This window comes from Pararge aegeria, chromosome 11, assembly GCF_905163445.1.
Source record: "Pararge aegeria chromosome 11, ilParAegt1.1, whole genome shotgun sequence".
NCBI lineage: Eukaryota > Metazoa > Arthropoda > Insecta > Lepidoptera > Nymphalidae > Pararge > Pararge aegeria.
Window position 1 is genome coordinate 1,979,799 of NC_053190.1, and position 19,523 is coordinate 1,999,321.

A 19,523-nucleotide genomic window follows, 5' to 3' on the forward strand; every position below is an offset into this window, starting at 1 on the left:
GATAGTAGACAGTAATTTCAAAATACCAGATATAATATATACATTATCCATCATACCAACCCATTACCGGCCCACTACAGGGTACGGGTCTCCTCCTACAATGAGAAGGGGGTTAAGGCCGTAGTCCACCACGCTAGCACAGTGCGGATTGGTGGACATTACTCTCAGGTATGCAGGTTTCCTCACGATGTTTTTCTTCACCGTTGAAGCAAGTTAATTGCTTAAAACGCACATACTTGTGACTTAGAAAAGTTAGAGGTGCGTGCCGGGTTTCCAACTCGCACCTCCAAAAGTCGAAGTCTATCCAGGCTATTACCGCTTCATATTGTATCGAATCTACCCTACTCGCTGAATAAACAATATTTTTAAAGAACGTCAAGAGAAAATCGGACCTCATAATTTTATTTCTGAACCAATCGAACTTGTTCTAGTGCGAGATTGGGTAGGAGTCCACCATTGCGCAGCATGTGGGGCTCGCAACTACCATTATTTTAATAAGAGATAATGGTACCATACAGAAATCTTCATGTACTAAGAGGAAGAAGTGATACATAGTGAATCCACTATTTTAATGAAGTGGGGAGATGAAGGTGAATATGCTAAAATGTAGGTATTGAATGATGAGGTGATGAAGACATGATGTTGGTAATGGGATCTAGTTGTTATCTAAATCCAATTTTTATGCCATTTAAGGAAATCTTTTCTTGTGAACAAGGTTGGGGTCATGGATGATCATGTGTGTATGTATAAGATATAATGAAACCTTACGGAAAGATCTTTAATAGGATCTAGTTGGTTAGTTACAATATACACATGAAATTTTTATACTTTAATATTATCTAGAATAGTATTATAGTTGCGAAGAGTCCATATGATAACCATACTCGCAGAGCATTGTTTTGTGTTTGCGCTTCGTTGAGTAATGGCCCCGGTCCGCTGATTGTAATCTATTAATTCTGCTGCTCTGTTTATCTTCGGGGCTGTTTAATTGAATCGCGAGGTCGGTTGGCCCATGTGGCATAAATACAGATACTGAATTCTAGAATTTAAACAATCGTGATCGGTGTTCATTATGAGGGAATTATTCAGCTTTGCCTATTCACGCGTGTTTTCAACGTTTACTCGGCTAGTTGAAAACCCACCTGGAAAAAATCAAACTACCATAAAAAGTTACAATATTCTTATGACTTCAATAGTGACATATATCTACCAGTATAGAGGATCCTTGTTGTTGAATATTTGAAACAATCAAACTAATCTCATATTGTTCATTAGGTATCACAAATATTAAGAGGCTTTTAATAATATTTTTTAAAAAATTGCTTATATTAAAAAGGTACATAAAGGCATAAATGGAGATGATCCGAAATTTCAACGGTCTTAAAATTTTTATTATTGTGTTATTTCTAGCAATAAGACCAATCGTACGACTGTTATTCTGTAGTATTTTTTTATTTATATTTTTATTTCTTACTTGCTTCTACTTGCTTAGCGTTTGCTTTCTTCCTTTCAAAAGTCAAAGTCAAAGTAAAATTATCGTTATTCAAGTAGGTCATAGGTGGCACTTTTGATGCGTACATTACATGAGAAGTACACGGTACTTCGATGAGATGATGGCGATACCCATATTTTCTATGTAACAAATCGAAGATTTAAATAGAAAAAATTAGGAAAGCTCCTAGTAGGTATGACTATCCTACAATTAGTAGAATTGTCATCAAATCAACTGAATTCGGACAGCTTCTGAAAGTCCCACGTTAGGAAATAATTGAGTTACGTACTTTGTTTCAATTAATGACGCGGACGTGTCGTCCGCCTGCGCCTCGGAGGAATTGTGGCCTAGAGTTTCATTTGCGTGACGAGGCAGAACTTTTAAACTAGATTTAGCTTAGACACGGTTATTACTTAGCTCAGCTTAAAATACCTTAAAATACCTCCACAGATTAAATTTGTTTTTAAATTGATGTAATTCTAAAATTCAAATTCAGAAATTCTTTATTCATGTAAACCTATAAGGCACTTATCAATCATTTCAAGTCAGTTAAAGTTTACATTACTGTTAGGTGACGGTGATAATATTAAATGTTACTGCAGTTTGTCATATATTCAATTTAATAACTTTTGATTTAATTTTTTTTAATATTTTTAGTCGTACTATTAATTATTAAAAAAAAAATTGTCTTACATTATGAGGTTAGTTTGTTTTGTTACCGGTTTATCTTGCTAATCTTATATATTGAAAAGCATTACAAACATTTTAAAGATTATAAAAAACACACTTATTGTTTTCACTTCTGCCGCATGGTCTGAAGAATTATGTGTCGTAAAATTATACCTCTTTACATAAGTTAAGGCAAACAATAATGTAACAAATTTATTTTACACTATAAAGTTACGAAATCAATTCCAAGGTTTCCACAGTAATTCCACAATGAAAAATACATGAAACTCAACGCTGTATTTAAACAAAAGAAGGTTACAGACCACGCCTAAAGCTAAAAGAAATACAATTTAAGATTCAAGCTACATCAGTATTCATTATCTTGATGTAAAATTAGGTTCAGTCCACTTGAATTTTAATCCTTTAGCAAAAAGACTCTTAGGCTCCGATCATACTAGCAGATCAGTGGTGCGCTTCATAAAAAAATTACTTTGCTTAGCTTAACACGTTATAGTAACCAACTGTAGCAAACTGACAGTTATAATTATTGAATGCTATATCATCATAATCGTCATATCAAGTAATAACCGATCCACTACAGAGGGCAAGTCTCCTCTTATAATGAGAAGGAGTAAAGGCCGTAGTCCACTACTTTGGCCGCAAGCCCAGTGCGGAATGCTATATTTTTTTTTTTTTAAATATACTACGAGAATACACACATCGCTATCTAGCCACAAAGTAAGCGTAGATTGTGTTATGGGTACTGAGATATATTGGTAGCTATTATAAGACGATGATTCTGGAGCTGCAAAAAAAAAGTGTAACACGTCGGTGTGTATGGTCGCAGACTTAAATCCCGTCAACACAATGTTAAGGGTTCGTTGCCCGGGAGGAGTCACTTTCAAGTAAGATTTATGGTATTTCTCTTTCAGTTATTTGCTACAGACAGATGTAATGCTCGGGACTTGTACTTAAATATAATCTGTAATGTATTAAGGAGGTCGTTGATTTCAAAACTCGTTATATTTTATGACAGAAATGTAAGATTTAAATATTGTAAAATTTGATAGACTGCCGATTGGCGCAGTTTGCAGCGACCCTGCTTTCTGAGCCCAAGGTCGTGGGTTCGATTCCCACTACTGGAACTGTGTGCCTGGGTGTGTATATGTATTTTCTAAGTATTTATGTATATAATTCATAAAAATATTCATCAGGCATCTTAGTACCTATAACACAAGCTACACTTACTTTGGGGCTAGATGGCGATGTGTTTATTGTCGTAGTATGTTTATTTATTATTATTTATTTTTCATTGTTGGATTTGACTACTGGCAGTACTTGAATTTTTACTATTGAGTGAGTATAAATAGAAAAGGACAGTTCGATTTCGGTGGAATATGTTACAAGGGTCAAAGAAGAAGTCAATTAAACTAAGTTGACAGGTCTAAAAAAAACAAACCGGCTTCCTAAATAGAATAATATAAATAATAAGCAAGGAATAAATTTATTTTTACTTGAATATTTTTTACTAGCTGAAGTGCCTACGTTTATCACGGTTTTTTTACAAATCCCGTTGGAAATGTTTGTTTTCCTGGGATAAAAGTAGTCTATAGTCTGTGGCGTGCACTGGGTTTCCTACACAGTAGGAAAATTGCATGAAACGGCAAAAATTCCCCTCCAATACGACTTATATAAAATAATTTGGGTATGCAGTGCTTTTGTGCATGTATGAAGTGCATGCCACTGTCTATAGTCCTCTCCGTCCTTTCAACTAACCTAATGCCAAAAATCTGGTTGATTAGTTGTTAGGTGAGGGCGTGATGGAAGGACAAACAAAACTGCGCAACATAAATTAATAGATACCTTTTTACTGGGTATATAATATCAAAACATATGAAATAATATAAAGATTTTTTTGTTTATTTTGGCAGTGACCTTAAAAATATTGTAGAAAATATTAATATAAATTACTGACACTGTATTGTTTGTACATACTAAATTGGATACTGTAAAGTATTTATACTTTTTAGTCTAGCTTATGAATTCAATTTTACAGTTTAAGTTTAAATTTAGGAATGACAAGAAAACTTAATTGGAGCAAGAATTATATGTATCACATACACATGCAATTATGTAATTAAATGTTTCCCTAAAAGCTTATATATATGCATACACTAGTTATGACATTTTCACATCAACATCTCTGCCATGGAAACACGCTGTTCAGCCAATGAGGAGTCTTCCACTCGCTCGCTCGTTTCATTGTTATGACTAAATTCCCTACTCTGAAACGGAATGAAGTAGGTTAACTAAAAAATATTATAGATAAAATCCCTAATAGCGCTGTGTGTCATATTCAATCGTAGAAGGTAGGGTAGGGTATATATTGTTCTACAGAAATTTTCTGATAACTCGTAGCACGTACGCCCTACGTACGACGTAGCCGTAGCGTAATATAGTAATACCAGACTGTTTTAGCAAACTGCTTTCTGCATCAGTATTTGTACGTGACTTAATTTTCTGTAATATTGTACGAAACACGTGTGTACATTGTTTTAGAACAGTCGAAATAGAAAGCATAGGAATGTCACTAAATATACTATAAGTACCTACTAATATTAAAATGTGAATGTTTGTTTGTTACACTTTCACGGGAAAACTACTGAACCGATCTTCATGAAACTTTTTATACATATTATACTTTCATTGAAAAAAAAAATTACCTAAGACAAAAATGTTTGTGAAAAATTCTCAAAATCTCATATATGACTAAAGGTGTAGACTATGTAGCAGTACGCTGCCTCACAGAATTACGCGGGCGAAGCCGCAGTGCACACCTAGTATAATATAAAATACAAATTATTATTTTAAAAACAAAAGTGTGTCTGCTTTTTTGTTTCTCACGAATGTTTAGTCACAGCACCGTTATTGATGAAATTCAGCACAGAATTTATAGACTTCATTCTGGGGATGAACATTAAATTATTTTTAAACCGGGAAAAGAGTCAAAAAACAGATGTAGGCTTTTTAAAATAAACGAATTTCAAAGTCAATAATTATTCTATTTTCATAATAAGTTTTTCTTATGAGCATCGTTTGGCTATCTAAATCAAAGTCAAATTTAAATTCAAATTCTTTTATTTATTTCAATGTATTTATTTATTTCAAACCAACACATAAAAAAGAAGGCAAAGAATGCAAATAACACAAGAACACTAGGACTCCCTGTGTTGTGGAATTTAAGAGTCGAACTAAAGTGAATATGTTTTCAGTTCCCCATCCCTTAATATTTTGAAAAAAAGAGACTGTGCCCAGACCTTGCTAATCAATTTAATAAACAAGTTGTTGATGTATCGTGTCGAAATGAAAAGGGCTTAAAAGTGCAAGGCCAAAAAAAAAAAAATGTACAAAAACAAAAATCAAAAATAGCAGTTTCATAAAAGTCTTGAGCGAACAAAGCCTTAATTTGCGAATAAAGAAATAGGCTGTTGCAAAAACGAAGCAGAGATTGGCGGGCCTTTGAGATGCAAACTTTCAGTTTCCAAGTACGGTATCCAATTAAAAATTAGACTTCTTCAAACAATAGGCCTTTAGGGAAGTGGAGCTTTCGGTGTGGACGCGTTTAAGTCGAGTTCTCGCCGGCATTCTAGAAGACAATTAACCTCTTAAGTTGTATATGAGGATTGCCCCTACTTGTTGTATTAATGTTGCAAACGTGTTTGGCTATCAGTGTATTTTTTTAAACGAATTTACTTAATGAAACTTGTGATCGGAGTTTACTGGTAGAAATCGTCACGTTAGGTTAGGTTAGGTTAGAAAGCGTTATACTGTGTTTTCTAATGAGAAGGGGTTAAGGCCGTAGTCCACGCTGGCTCAGTGCCCATTTGTGCACTTCACACACATTTTAGAACATTTCCACAAGTCTACTCACGACTACTACTAGTCTAGTAGACTAACAGACCATCTAGTCGCGACCGAAACCTTTAACTCGACCACGTAAGAGCTAAAATTGCATTTTGAAATATCACCTGATTGAACTCAATCAAGTGGTCTCTCTTAGCTCATTTTTAATCAGTGGTTATTCATAATATACTTTATAAATTACTATTGGCATTTTCGCAAAGGTATTAAAAACGTCGTTTTATTCACAAGCGAATCTGTAATTTTCAGTAAAATAAACTTATTTACTCACTACTTTCACATACTTGCATCAAAATTTACAAGTATTATTTTGAACTGAATCATGACATTTCTTATAATACTTATACCTCTCAAGTGAAGTAAATCATGTTCAGTCAAAGCGAGCACTTAAAGTTAACTTGGGTGAATTTCCACTTTGTCCGCCGGTCTGTCTGTCTATCAAAGCTCTTTAACTGAATTAGGGAACATAATTGACCGTACAAAGCGAAGTCACAGGGTTGACTTTGGTAAAATTATATTTTTTACGTCTTTCAAAGACACATTCCTTCTTAATTATAAAACTTGAATTTATAAATATGTTAATAATTTTTCAATATAAAAATAATATAAAAAAAAATCGTAAAATATAAAAAATTATACCTATTATAAAAATCTAAAGATCGGCACATACAAACTCGGCGTTGTGTTTTTTATCGCCAAATGCAATACATAATAATTCATGAATGAATGAACTGAAAGAAATTAAGCTTAACTTGCAATGTAATCTATAATTGCTGCAATTTTAATACTCCACACCAAAAAGATCTTCGGCAATGTACCCTCTAGGCACGTTTTGCTCCGAAAACGGTGCATCCTCGGGAGATGTTGACTTTACAATAAATAAGTGAAAAATTTGCTAAATGTTTCGCGTTTTATACCTTTCTTACCCCCAACTTATCTATCTAAGCTCCTCCCACCTCGTTATTACCTCTGAATATGTTTTATGAAGGTGAAGTTGATAAATTTATTTGTTCGTTTAGCAATTCAAACCTCCCATTCTTATGTACAATAATTTCCAATTGCTCCCTCAAATCAATTTTTAAGTAACCTCGATATTATATTCTTTAAACTTATGCAAAGGTAAATCTATTGTTATCTTCTTTATACATATAGATTCCGCTTTTATTTTAATTTTACAATATACCTCTCCACAAAGACAGAAGCAGAACGATATGAACGTTTGATAAATGCATTTAGTCTCACCTCTCCAACTAGGTTCCAACTTGGAGAAACTCGTTACACCGGGGAATGGTCTTCGCTTATTTCATTTGAAACAGGATGGATGTTTCCAGCAATTTTATTGTATTTCCGTTTTATTTCCGACATCTAAAGACGGAAAAGATTTTAGGTATGTATAGATTAAACTGCTGTACACCTTAAAATAGCTTGTTGATTTTGCGTATGTACATTTGTCCGATTACGATTCACGAGGTTTGAGCTTGATGACCAGATAAAACCAAATTTTTGTAAGGTATTTGGTTTTATTGTTAATCATTTACAGATATTATTTAAGTCGTGATAGCCTAGTGGGTAAGGCTTCGGCTTTCGTTTTGTGGAGACCGAGTTTGAGCCCCGGCACGCATCACTAACTTTTCGGAGTTATGTGCGTTTTTAATTTAAGCAATTTAAGTGTCACTTTCTTTAAACGGTGAAGGAAAACATCGCGAGGAAACCTGTATGCCTGAGAGTTCTCCATAACGTTCTCTAGGGCGGATGAAGTTTACCAATCCGAACTTGGCCAGCGTGGTAGACTACAAGGCCTAAACCTTTTTAGTAAACCTTGTAATCGGTTGATGAGGATGATGATGTGATCCGGCCTACTGTTAGAAAATTCTTATCAGTGATTATTATTTTTGACGTTTTCCCTGGTCCAGGGTTCAATACCCCGCAGGGTAATTTAGTAATTCGTAATTTCTAACTTTGTCTGGTCTGGTGGAAAGTTTCGACCGTTGCTAGTTGGCCGTAGCCACCCTACCGATAAAGCTGTGCTGCTAAGCGATCTAGTTTTAAGACGTCAAGGTTGTTGCTTAACTATTAGCTATCAACTATCTTGACAAATTTCATAGACACAGTAGATTCTTATAAAGATGAATCTTTTTAAATAAACGTTTCCCACTTCGTCCAAATATTACTAGTCTGGCGCGTCTGTATGGTGAGGTCATCAAATATGTTTTATTCATTTTGGCTTATTACAGGCACTTATGAAGCATTCATATGTATATGTTTACATAATTGTGAGGTGATGGTGATAACTACTTTCTCGAACTTAAGCCTAAAGCTACAATGGTACCAAACCGCACTCGTCTAAGAAGAGACCACAACAAACTTTTAATTATTATTTACTTATGAAGTTACAGAAATTCACACCCAAGCTTTTGTATCGCTTAAGTAATCCTTTATATTATAATAGGATTTTTCTATAAGCTTACGTTTTATATTAACTTTGTACTTGTTATGAGGTATCTCAAAGATTTCATTAGGTAATTTGTTATAAAATAAAACACAAAGTTGAATGAATTACTAATTTTATGTAGCCTAGTAAACTGAATAATGAGTTTATTTTTACTTTTTATTTTGTGTAAACAAGTTGGGGCTAAAGAAGTCTTCATTTCAAAAAACAATCTTTTAAATTTTTATTTTAAGTGTAGATGACTATACCAACTATATAGAGTAACGTATTATTGTACCTCACCTTAAAACCGTTCCTAACTTAAATTGCTTCTGCTGTGCAATGGTTAATATTTATATCGCTTTTTTTGTCAATGGTCCAGTGCTATCTCTGGAAATCATGAAACATACCGATAAACAATCAAACGCCGTTTAAATCATGCCCTTTTCGCTGTTATAAAATGATTTTGTATTAAGTATAATATTAAAGTTCACTAAATTTTGTCTCACTTATTTCCAAGTTGGTGAGGTCCGTTACAGAGTGATAATGACCTCGCTTGTTACATTTGTAACAAGACGAATGATAGTTTGTTAATACTGCATATAGCAAAAATTGAATGACACTTGCTTCAACGATGAAGGAAACCATCTTTATTTTCCTCAACACTGCATATAACTGGTTTAACTGGAACTAAGATGTCGCACTGTAATCTCTTGAAATTCTTTCCTTTATCCGTACTAGACGACGACGACTAAAAATCAAATGTCACTTTATAGATGAAGGAAACCATCTTGATTTTCCTCAATCATGACCCTTTCACTTTAGGGTAATAACGTAATGTTCACTAAATGCATTTTGTCTTACCTTCCCAACTAATTTCCAACTTGGTGAAGTTGGTTACAGAGCGGTTGGTAATGGCTTCGCTTGTTACATTTGTACCAAGACGAATGCTTGTTAGAATGTTGCTTTGTTAACACCGAATTTAACTGGTTTGCAAACTAAGATCTATATAATTTTTGCATATATATTTAGTCCACCAAGCCGCACTGGGCCAACGTGGTTGACAGCGGCCTTAACCCCTTCTTATTGTGGGAGGAGACCCGTGCTCTGTAGTAGCCCGTAAAGGATTAATGTGATGATTATGATATGTATTAAAGATATACTCGTATATACTTTATAATATCATAAGTTTATTTTTGCCACACCCACGTATTTCCTCGCACGTCCTAAGGTTGACTGGAAAATGTTTTAGCATTAAGTACGTGTTTTGTCAACCATTGTTTAGTGTGCCATTAAGAGTTTAAAAAAAAAGACAGTTTCGCATAAAATAATATACAATTTCCAAATACTTCACAAACTAACATAACTTTATAAAACCAGCGCATACTGTTAATCAGTCTTACGCTAAGCCGTAAAATCACGAAGGAAATTGCAATAAACACATTATAATAAATCCCTTGTAATTGTTTCGCATTTCGAAAATGTAAAACAGTAATTCAAAACATAAACACTAAACTTTACAACGTGCGATTGTGAATCTTATTTCTTTGGTAATAATGACATGCGTCGACACACTTGACCACAAAGTGTACGCAATAAACACACTTAAAACCTATCACACTAAGCTTTTATTGCAATGCAACTAAATTCCATTTGTGCAAACTATATATTACAGTCGATACTTTGCAATTTTGAACTTTATACTTTTGCTGATAAAGTTCAATTTTTCCGTTCAGTTATGCGTTACAATATTTTTAGCTCGGTTGCATAAAGCAAGGCTGACGTCACACGGTGCGATAACAACCGCCCTGTTTTCAATTACACGTAATTGCGGTTAGGGCTGTAATAACAGAACGTAGCAATTTTGCTGGGAACATAAATAATGCATTTTTTTTTATTTCCTAACGATTGTTGCCGACAGCTTTTGTAATTGCTGGTATCTGTAATTTGTGGTTAAAGTACGATTGTAAGTGTTGATTAAATATGCTACATTATTGGTATACAATGGTATATTTGTTGGTACGTCTGTTGCTTTACCTTGATAGTAAAACCACTACGTATCTTAATTTGCTGAGCTATGGCTAAGGATGCTCCGATGTTGAAGCGAAACGTGCGTGGAGAGTAATTTTTGGGAGATCTGTTTGGTGTAGGATATAAAAATTGAAGATATTATAAACTGCACTGTACAGATTTTGCAATGTAAAAAACACTAGAAACCTCTGCTGTCATCCGTTAAAAAGAGTCCGATTATAATAAGGTTTCACATACGATTAGGGCACGTGAGAAAACCAATGTGAGTGTGTTTATCGACCGAAAAAACAATAAAAACGAAGAAATATTTTGCTGTATTTTTGTAAACATGAAAGATTACTGAAAGGGACGGACACTTTTTCTCGTTTATTTTGTAAAGGACAGGTACCAAGAATCATCGATCCATATTCTACTAAAGTACGACCAATTTTACGCAAAACAAATGTCATCAAACAAATGACAGGTCGTAAACATTTTAGATGAGGTTAGGTTCGGTTATTTTAGTATTTCTCGGGTTAAATTCTTTTAAATTTTTAAAGGAAGCTAAAATTAAATTTATTCTAATTTTTGCAGAAGATAGTGTTTGAATGTTGTTCACCGCTTCACTTAGCGAACGGTCTGACATTTGTTTGTTTACATTTAATCCGCGGATAAATTGGCCACACTTTGTGCTTATTTTATTATTGATCGACGATCGTGTCATGACACAGCCCTAGACGAAAGCGGGGTTCAGGTGGCATGAAATTAATAACTGTTTTTTTTCATTTCAGGTAAGTAAGAACTCCACATCATAGTGCAAAGTTAACTACAACAGTGAGTCAAATTAATTTTCAATAGCACTGCTGGTGTAATTCATTATTTGCTTGTTTGCTAACCTGTCTGTCGAATTTGGGAGAGCAAATATTGTGTTAGGCAACACACACACTTGAGACCGCCCAGACGTTGGACAAACGTTTGGCTGAATGCTGAAGGCAAATTGGATCCAACGCGAGATTTTGTGACGTCCACAATATTATTTTTTATTTAGATCGTAAAACTGACTGTCAACGGCTCACATTTTGGATAGAAGCAGGCGTAACAGGAGAATCTGTGTGGTGTTATTTATAATATCTTCAATCTTTATACTCCACACCAAACAGATTTTCGGTGATGTACTCTCTACGCGATGTTGACTCTCTACTATGAACAATTGTTATCTTAACAATAATTGTTCATGGCAAATTAAGCTTGATTTTCGTTGTAGTCAACTGTGTATAGTAAACTTCTTTTTTTATTTAGACGTTTACAAGTTCAATTTAAAAGGTATAAAACATAAACTCTTAAGAGTTTTACTTCATGAGTTTTTATTGTTATTATTGGTTGTATTTGTCATTGTGTATACAATTGTGCCTACGCGATGCAAACGTAGCATGAACATTCATTGGTTCCCTACGGCTCTTGTAAACAGCTAAAATAAAATTATAAATTAAAGTTTTAGAACACAAAAGAAAATACTTAAAACTTAACAGTTAACTATTTTATACTTAAGCTTAACACTAGGTATGCTATCGATGAAGACATCTTTACTATCGCGAAAGCAATTTGCAAGAAATTGCATTTGATACATAGAACTATGTAGATGAAGTATTATTCTTGTATTTGTACAATTAATTAATCGCCGTGGCATGTAAATGTAAACCTTACTTTTTAAATTTTATGGGACGAAAAATGGATAAAGTTATAAGAATAAGTTAAACAATAAAAATCTATTCTCTTTTTTTGAACGTTGAACAGGTGGTATTATTTATTATTCATTACTGGTACATCCATTACCATCATACAAAAGGCATACCGCCTAGTAATTTAGCTTTCCAGTGTAATGCCACATAGAAACTGACCAGGGGTTTTAATATTACAACTTTCATAACCCTATCAGTTAAGCCCGCTACCATCTTAACCTACTTCATTTCTTACCACCAGATCAGGTTGAAGTCAAGGGCTATTTAGAAGTGCAAAAAAAGGTTATAGTGAACTTACAGATTCATCTGGTTGGTTTGGAATGGTTGGTTGGTCTTCCATCCAATTTGCACTACTGTTCTGTATGAACCAAATAGCTTGAGTTACTGCCAGCAACAACTAACAGCAATATAAATAAGAACAGGCAAGCCCCGCGAGCACGCCCGCTCATTATCGGTAACGACCGTATCTACCACAGTTTCACTGTGCCATACATTAGAACCATTAGCGTTCTGAATCATTACGCATCACGCTTATTGGAAAACGGTGTACCTACTGCTCTATTTATTTTATGGAAGAGTAAATTATTTTCTACGTAATTTTGGAGGTCAATGGAAAATGTCATTTAAAACACAAAACTGCGGGTCGTTTTTTTTTTCTTTTCCGCATTTTTTTCGCATCGATTTTAACAGCGTAACGCTGGCTTGTTGGTGAGGCTCGGAATGGGGCTCTGCCAGGAAGAGTTACGGGTCGGTGCTATGCGAATTCGAGCTGTAATTCATTTTCCTTTCAAGGTGCAGGTGACCCTTCCTTCCACTATCGTTGACAGTACTAAATAAATTTTGTACTATGTAGTGTTGTTTCTGAATTTGCTCTGATCTTGTCTGGTTGAAGCTTTGGCCTTGGCTGGTTACCATCAAACCTACAAAAACGTGCGTCCGTACCGTCAAGTGATTTAGCGTTCCGGTGCGGTTTTAATGTAGCTTTCATACCCTAACAGGTAAGCCCGCGACCATGTTAAATTGCATGATTACTTACTACCAGATCAGATTGAAGTCAAGGGCTAACTAGAAGTCGAATAAAACAGTTATACTGAATTTCCAGATTCATCTGGTCGGTTTTGATTGGTTGGTTGGTCTTCCATCCAATTTGCACCACTGTTTCGCATGATCCAAATAGCTTGAGTTACTGCCAGCAACAACTAACAGCAATATAAATAAGAACAGGTAAGCCCCGCGAACACGCCCGCTCATTATCGGTAACGACCGTATCTACCACAGTTTCACTGTGCCATACATTAGAATCATTTCGTATCACGTTTATTGGGAAACGTTGTACCTATTGTACCTAAAAACGACAGGGTGTTATAAGTTTGACGTTTCTGTGTGTGTCTCTGTGTGTGTATGTTTGTGTGTGTGTGTGTGTGTGTGTTGGTGTGCTCCCGAACGGATGTACCTGATTACGCGGAACTCTCAGGTATGCATGTTTCCTCACGATGTTTTCCTTCACCGTTGAAGCAAGTGATATTATTTGATATTATTAATTGCTAAAAACGCACACAAGTCAGAAAATTTGTAGGGCGAGCTGGGATTCGTACTCGGCTCCGCAAAAGTGAAGTCGCAGTCCTACCCACTGGGGTAACCCATTACAAGCCCGGTAATGATTTCAGTTAATAATTTTTTTCTTATCGATTTCCTTAAAAAAATACTAAAAGTGCCGTAACTGTTAACTATAATACATCTTATCTTAATATATATAAATCTCCTGTCACGATGTTTGTCCGCGATGGACTCCTAAACTACTTAACAATTTTAAATTAAATTGGCACACCGTGAGCAGTCTGGTCCAACTTAAGAGATAGGATAGCTTAGATATTTCATTATAGTCGCAATTTTATTTTATTGCAAATTATTTGTCTATAATTAATTGGCAGTCACATGTACTCATTTAAGGCTTAGCGATACTGAATACGATAAAAACAAAATCAGACGCAGACGAAGTCGCGGGCAACAGCTCGTGTAATTATAAAATGCACCTTGTATTTCACGCTTACATTGTGCGCATTAAGGCTTTAATTACAATAATTTGACAGCAACGTTAAATACGTCAACGATTGTTGGAATAAAACAACGTTTAAATAGTCAGTTGTAACACGAAACTGCCAAAGCGCTGCGGTTTAGCGTATTAACGTCGAACTGATTTATAATATTCATCGTTTCGTTCGATGCTGTTTGAAAAGGTATTAATTAAATAAAATAAATAAATAAACTACGACAATACACACATCGCCATCTAGTCCCCAAAGTAAGCGTAGCTTGTGTTATGGGTACTAAGGTAACTGATGAGTAATATACATAAATACTTATAATATACTAGCTGTTGCCCGCGACTTCGTCTGCGTTTGATTTTGTTTTTAAAGTATTCAGTATCGCTAAGCCTTAAATGAGTATAGTAGTATATATATATAACATGTAACTGTCAATTAATTATAGACAAAAAAATTGCAATAAAATAAAATTGCGACTATAATTAAAGATCTAAGCTACCCTATCTCTTAAGACGGACCAGACTGCTCACGGAGTGCCAATTTAATTTAAAATCGGTTAAGTAGTTTAAGAGTCCATCGCGGACAAACATCGTGACAGGAGATTTATATATATTAAGATTAATTGAGCTTTGAGAGGTGGTTATTTAAGGTAAATTGCCGCATAGCATTTTATTTGCGTTCCGTACACGAAGGTAATGGCCTTACCTACATAGCCTCTGTAAATATGGCCTCCAAGCTGCTTAGACTATTTCTACGTTTACCACGAGATATATGATGTCGCATTACTGTGTCTATTCTTTATTTAACTGTATCGCTGGCACAGGCGGTGAGCGCAGTGGTTTTAAGTTGGAAGTCCCGGGTTGGTAAGAGGCATTTTGGAATTTATAATTTCTGAATTTTCTCTGGCCTAATTTGGCTTCGACTGTTGCTAAAGACGTGCTGCTAACCATACAATTAGGGTTATAGGGTTAATAGAACTGCCATACCCCTAAAAGGTTAGCGTGAGTTTACTAACAGGTGAGATTGCAGTCAAGGGTTACCTAGTAGTATAGACGAAATGCTACACCATTGTCTATTTCTTAAAGTCAAAGTCAAAGTCAAAAATATCTTTATTCAAGTAGGCCCACAGGTGGCACTTTTGATGCGTACTTAGAAAAAATTGGTCGCCAATCAGTCGTTAGATTAATTCAAGTCACGATTATGTTGAACATGCTTGCCACTGGACCAACGAGGCAGTCAAAGATGGAAATAAAAAAACTCCGCCCGATTAAAAACCTAACATACCAACCCAACTGATCCTACTAATATTATAAATGTAAAACTGTGGATGTTTGTTACTCAATCACGCAAAAACGGCTTAACGGATTTGGATGAAATTTAGCATGCAAGTAGCATTAGGCATGGAAAAGAACATAGGCTACCTTTTATCCCGATTCCTTAAGAAGTTCCTGAGAGAAAATAGTAATTTTTCTACCAGCGAAGCTAGTAAAGCCATAAATTTAAAATTTTGAAAACCCTTTACTTCCATTATAATGTTCATTATTCTACAAGTCAAGCCCTTTCATTTGATACACATATTGAGGGAGTTGAAAAAAAATTGTAATCCGCCATTTTGGGGCGCCGGTCATCTAGGACCGATTTCATCAAACACAATTTAAGAACACTTAAGATTAATTACCCTCTTAAACAAAAGAAAAAAAAACCACCATAATCGTTTCATCCGACACACATGTGTACACATATACACACACTCAGACTTATAACGCAAAGTCGTTTTTGCGTCGGGGGTTAAAAATACAAGTTAATATGCAAATTGAATGTTTCCCTTTAAACTTTGACAAAGTAACTTAAAGTTTTGTCCAGCGTTATTAGCGCTTACTTGGCTACGGTTTTGAGTTTAAATAATTTTGTGGACCACTTCGGGTAAATACACTCCGCGGAACGAAAGTTTCCCTAAAAATATAAGTTTGCCCCGTAACTCTTTGTGCGCCTAGAGTTTTATGAGTATGAATTAAAAATTTATGCTCGGGAAAGGAGCACTTTAATAGAATTGGAACTTTTTTTCAAACAGTGGCGTAGTTACATTCTTTTTAAATTGGAAATGGATTTAAAATTGGAATATCTGGTACGTACTCTAAAGCTGGATTTGTTTGCCGGATTAAAACTGGCCCCTACCGAACTGATGGCTGGAAACGTACCATTTAAAAACAACGGGCTTTTAACGATTATTATCACATGTTTTTTTCCTATTCCACTAAGAGTTAGCCCTTAACTGCATAATACAGTTAAAGATAGTAGCGGGCTAACCTGTGAGGCATATGGTAATTAACACACTAAAAGCTACACAAGAAAAGAGACACAAAATTAAGGTCAGAGGCGAAAGCAATCGATGCACGTAGCATACGCAAACAAACTAAAGTAGAAATGGGCGAGACACGTGGCGCGCCACACAGATCACAGGTGCACCAAAACAGTTGGAGAGGTCCGCCAGGCAAGCGCTACAGAGGCAGACCGTGAACTTGATGGAATGATAATATTGCGAAAACCGCGGATCCACAATGGATCCAAATTGATCAGGATATAGATGGCAAGTCTTGGAGGAGGTCTTCACCGGAGAGGGTTCCTGATACATCCTAATAGTTAAATTAATAAATTAGGCAGTACATAAATAATTATAGTTGTATAAGTTAAGTTTCGGAAATTTATAAGGCTTAAATAAATTAATAAAAAGTTGTCAGTAGGGTGGTGTAGCCGAAGCCACCAGAGAAAGAGCCGTTCTCTGTCCGCACCTCACGTCGTAGGAATAAATTCCACCCTCATCATCTGGATGCCTGGTATTCTTCTACTGTTCGAAATACCAGATCATTTCTACCGCGCACTTGCAAACTGTGGAACAATCTCCCATCTGATGTGTTTCCACAAAAATACAATCTAGGGTTATTCAAGGGGCGGATAAACAAATTCCTTAAAATCTGGCAACGCATCGGTGGCTCCTCTGGTGCTGCAGATGTTTATGGGTGGAGGTGACCCACTTGCTGGTTTGCCCGCTATTAATATAAAAAAAAAAGAAATCCAAACCAAACCAAAGGAAATTTTAAGATTAGATTAGATTAGGTAAGAAGATTAAATATTCCCATTTTACCCCTGGGATCAACTCTCCTATTTATCCCTTCTAGGGCCGTACAACTTTAACGTGCTCTCCGAGACACGAAGTTGGACACACTTATTTTATAACTTCCAACTGGTGACAGAAAAGTATTTATTTTATTTATTGATTTAGCAAAAAAACACCCCGTAAGACATTAGCGTTGGCCAATTCGTTTCCCTGGGGCTATAAACAGAATTCACCCAGTACCTGTAATTACAAAAAAAAACATATATAAATAGCAATTTAAAATTTATAATAATAAATAAACAATTTTAATAAATAAATCAAATCATAAAAACTAAACATTCAAAAATATTTTATATCTTTATACGAGCAAGTTTCGGGGGCGATAAATCGATCTAGCTAGGATACATTTTTAGAAAATGTCATTTTATTCGTGTTTTCCGGTTATAACCGATTTGGTGCAGACGAAGTTGCACAGGTCAGCTAGTAATTATTATCACACACTACCCACTCTCTAATAAAATTTTAATTTGTTTTCGGAGCTGAAGCGGCGGGGTGTGAAATATGTCCATATTAACTACCATACCTACGAGTATCCGAACCCTGGTCATCTCGAGGCGTAACCGAACATGCTAGCCACTATACCAACGAGGCAATCTTTCTTAGGCATTGTTACTACGTCAAATAGGCCCGAGCCTAATGAAAATACATTAGACTTATAAAGCCTGGAATTTATGTACTGTATAAAGAGGCAAGATAGAACAAATTTGATAAGGCGTTTTACGGCCCAAGTGGCAATAAAGCCAGGGCCAGATTGAGTTGTAACCTGAACCGTTGTTATGCAAATTTTGGAGGGAAATTTTTGGGGTTAACTGTTTGATTGGGTTGAATTATTTCATCTAAAACGAGGGTAGCTCAAAAGCTTTTCTGTACGATATTTGCTTGGGTGAAATACATAATTTAAACATAAAAAATAAAAAAATATTATTTCTACTTGTAGGTTGTCCTTTATATCTCATAAACATAATTCCCAGTAAGTAAAAAAAGACTAGAAATAATATATTTATATACTACAGTAGTTAAATGTTCCAATTATATTATGAAAATTAAGCTTAATTTGCTATACTCCGCAAAAAGTAGGAAAATCTATATGATGTAATTTATAACTTCTTCAATCCTTATAATCCATACCAAACCGATTTTCGGCAATGTACTCTCTACGCGCGGAGCTTTCTCAAGAGATGTTGACTTTAAAATGAATAATTCTTAACTCTCCTGCTTTTCGCGGAGTATAGCAAATTAAGCATAATTTTCATAATATATAATGGATTTCCGCAAAGTAACGCGTGCTTCTATCCAATGTTCCAATTATGAAATTTACTGCAGTATAAAACGGAATAGATGGCTGCACAGTTATCAATCTTTGCCTCTCTTTTGTCTTAGTTTATGAAGATAGATATGTATTTCGATAATGCTTCAAATTCACAATTTGAATATTAAGTACTAGTAGAGTTTTTTGTGGCACAGCTCGTCCGGGGAATTACCGACATGCCTATTCGTACGTTTAACACCTGCACCTGCGGTAAATGGATATAGGACACAGGGCGTCACTTTGTGCGGCGTGTTTCTGGCATGCTTTGCAAAGTGTCGCTATGGTCATAGGTGATGATTTTCAACTTAACATAAGGTAGCCTTTCTTGGCTTGGCCCGTCAAATTATTATGGTTTTATTAATTAAAACCCAACTACCTTATTCAGAGACAGCAATACTATAACCTCATCATCATCATCATCATCAACAAACTATTGCAGTCCACTGCTGAACTAAAAGCCTTTTATTTTGCGCTGGGTAATGCATTGACGCATCCCTCCCGGAGACAGGTAAGAAATAATCTAACCTGTTTCCGGAAAGTTATGTGGGACTCGCTGACACGAGACCAGAATACCCATTAAAACCCAGCGGAACAGTCTACGCCATACCGAGACACCACAGGATCGCTTTCGCATGCTACTGTGGCATCCCGACGTTAAACCTGCACCTCTCCCTACGTTAAGAGAGTCCTTCCTTCAATTTCCCTCCACGTTTCCCTGCCGCTATTTACGGGGGA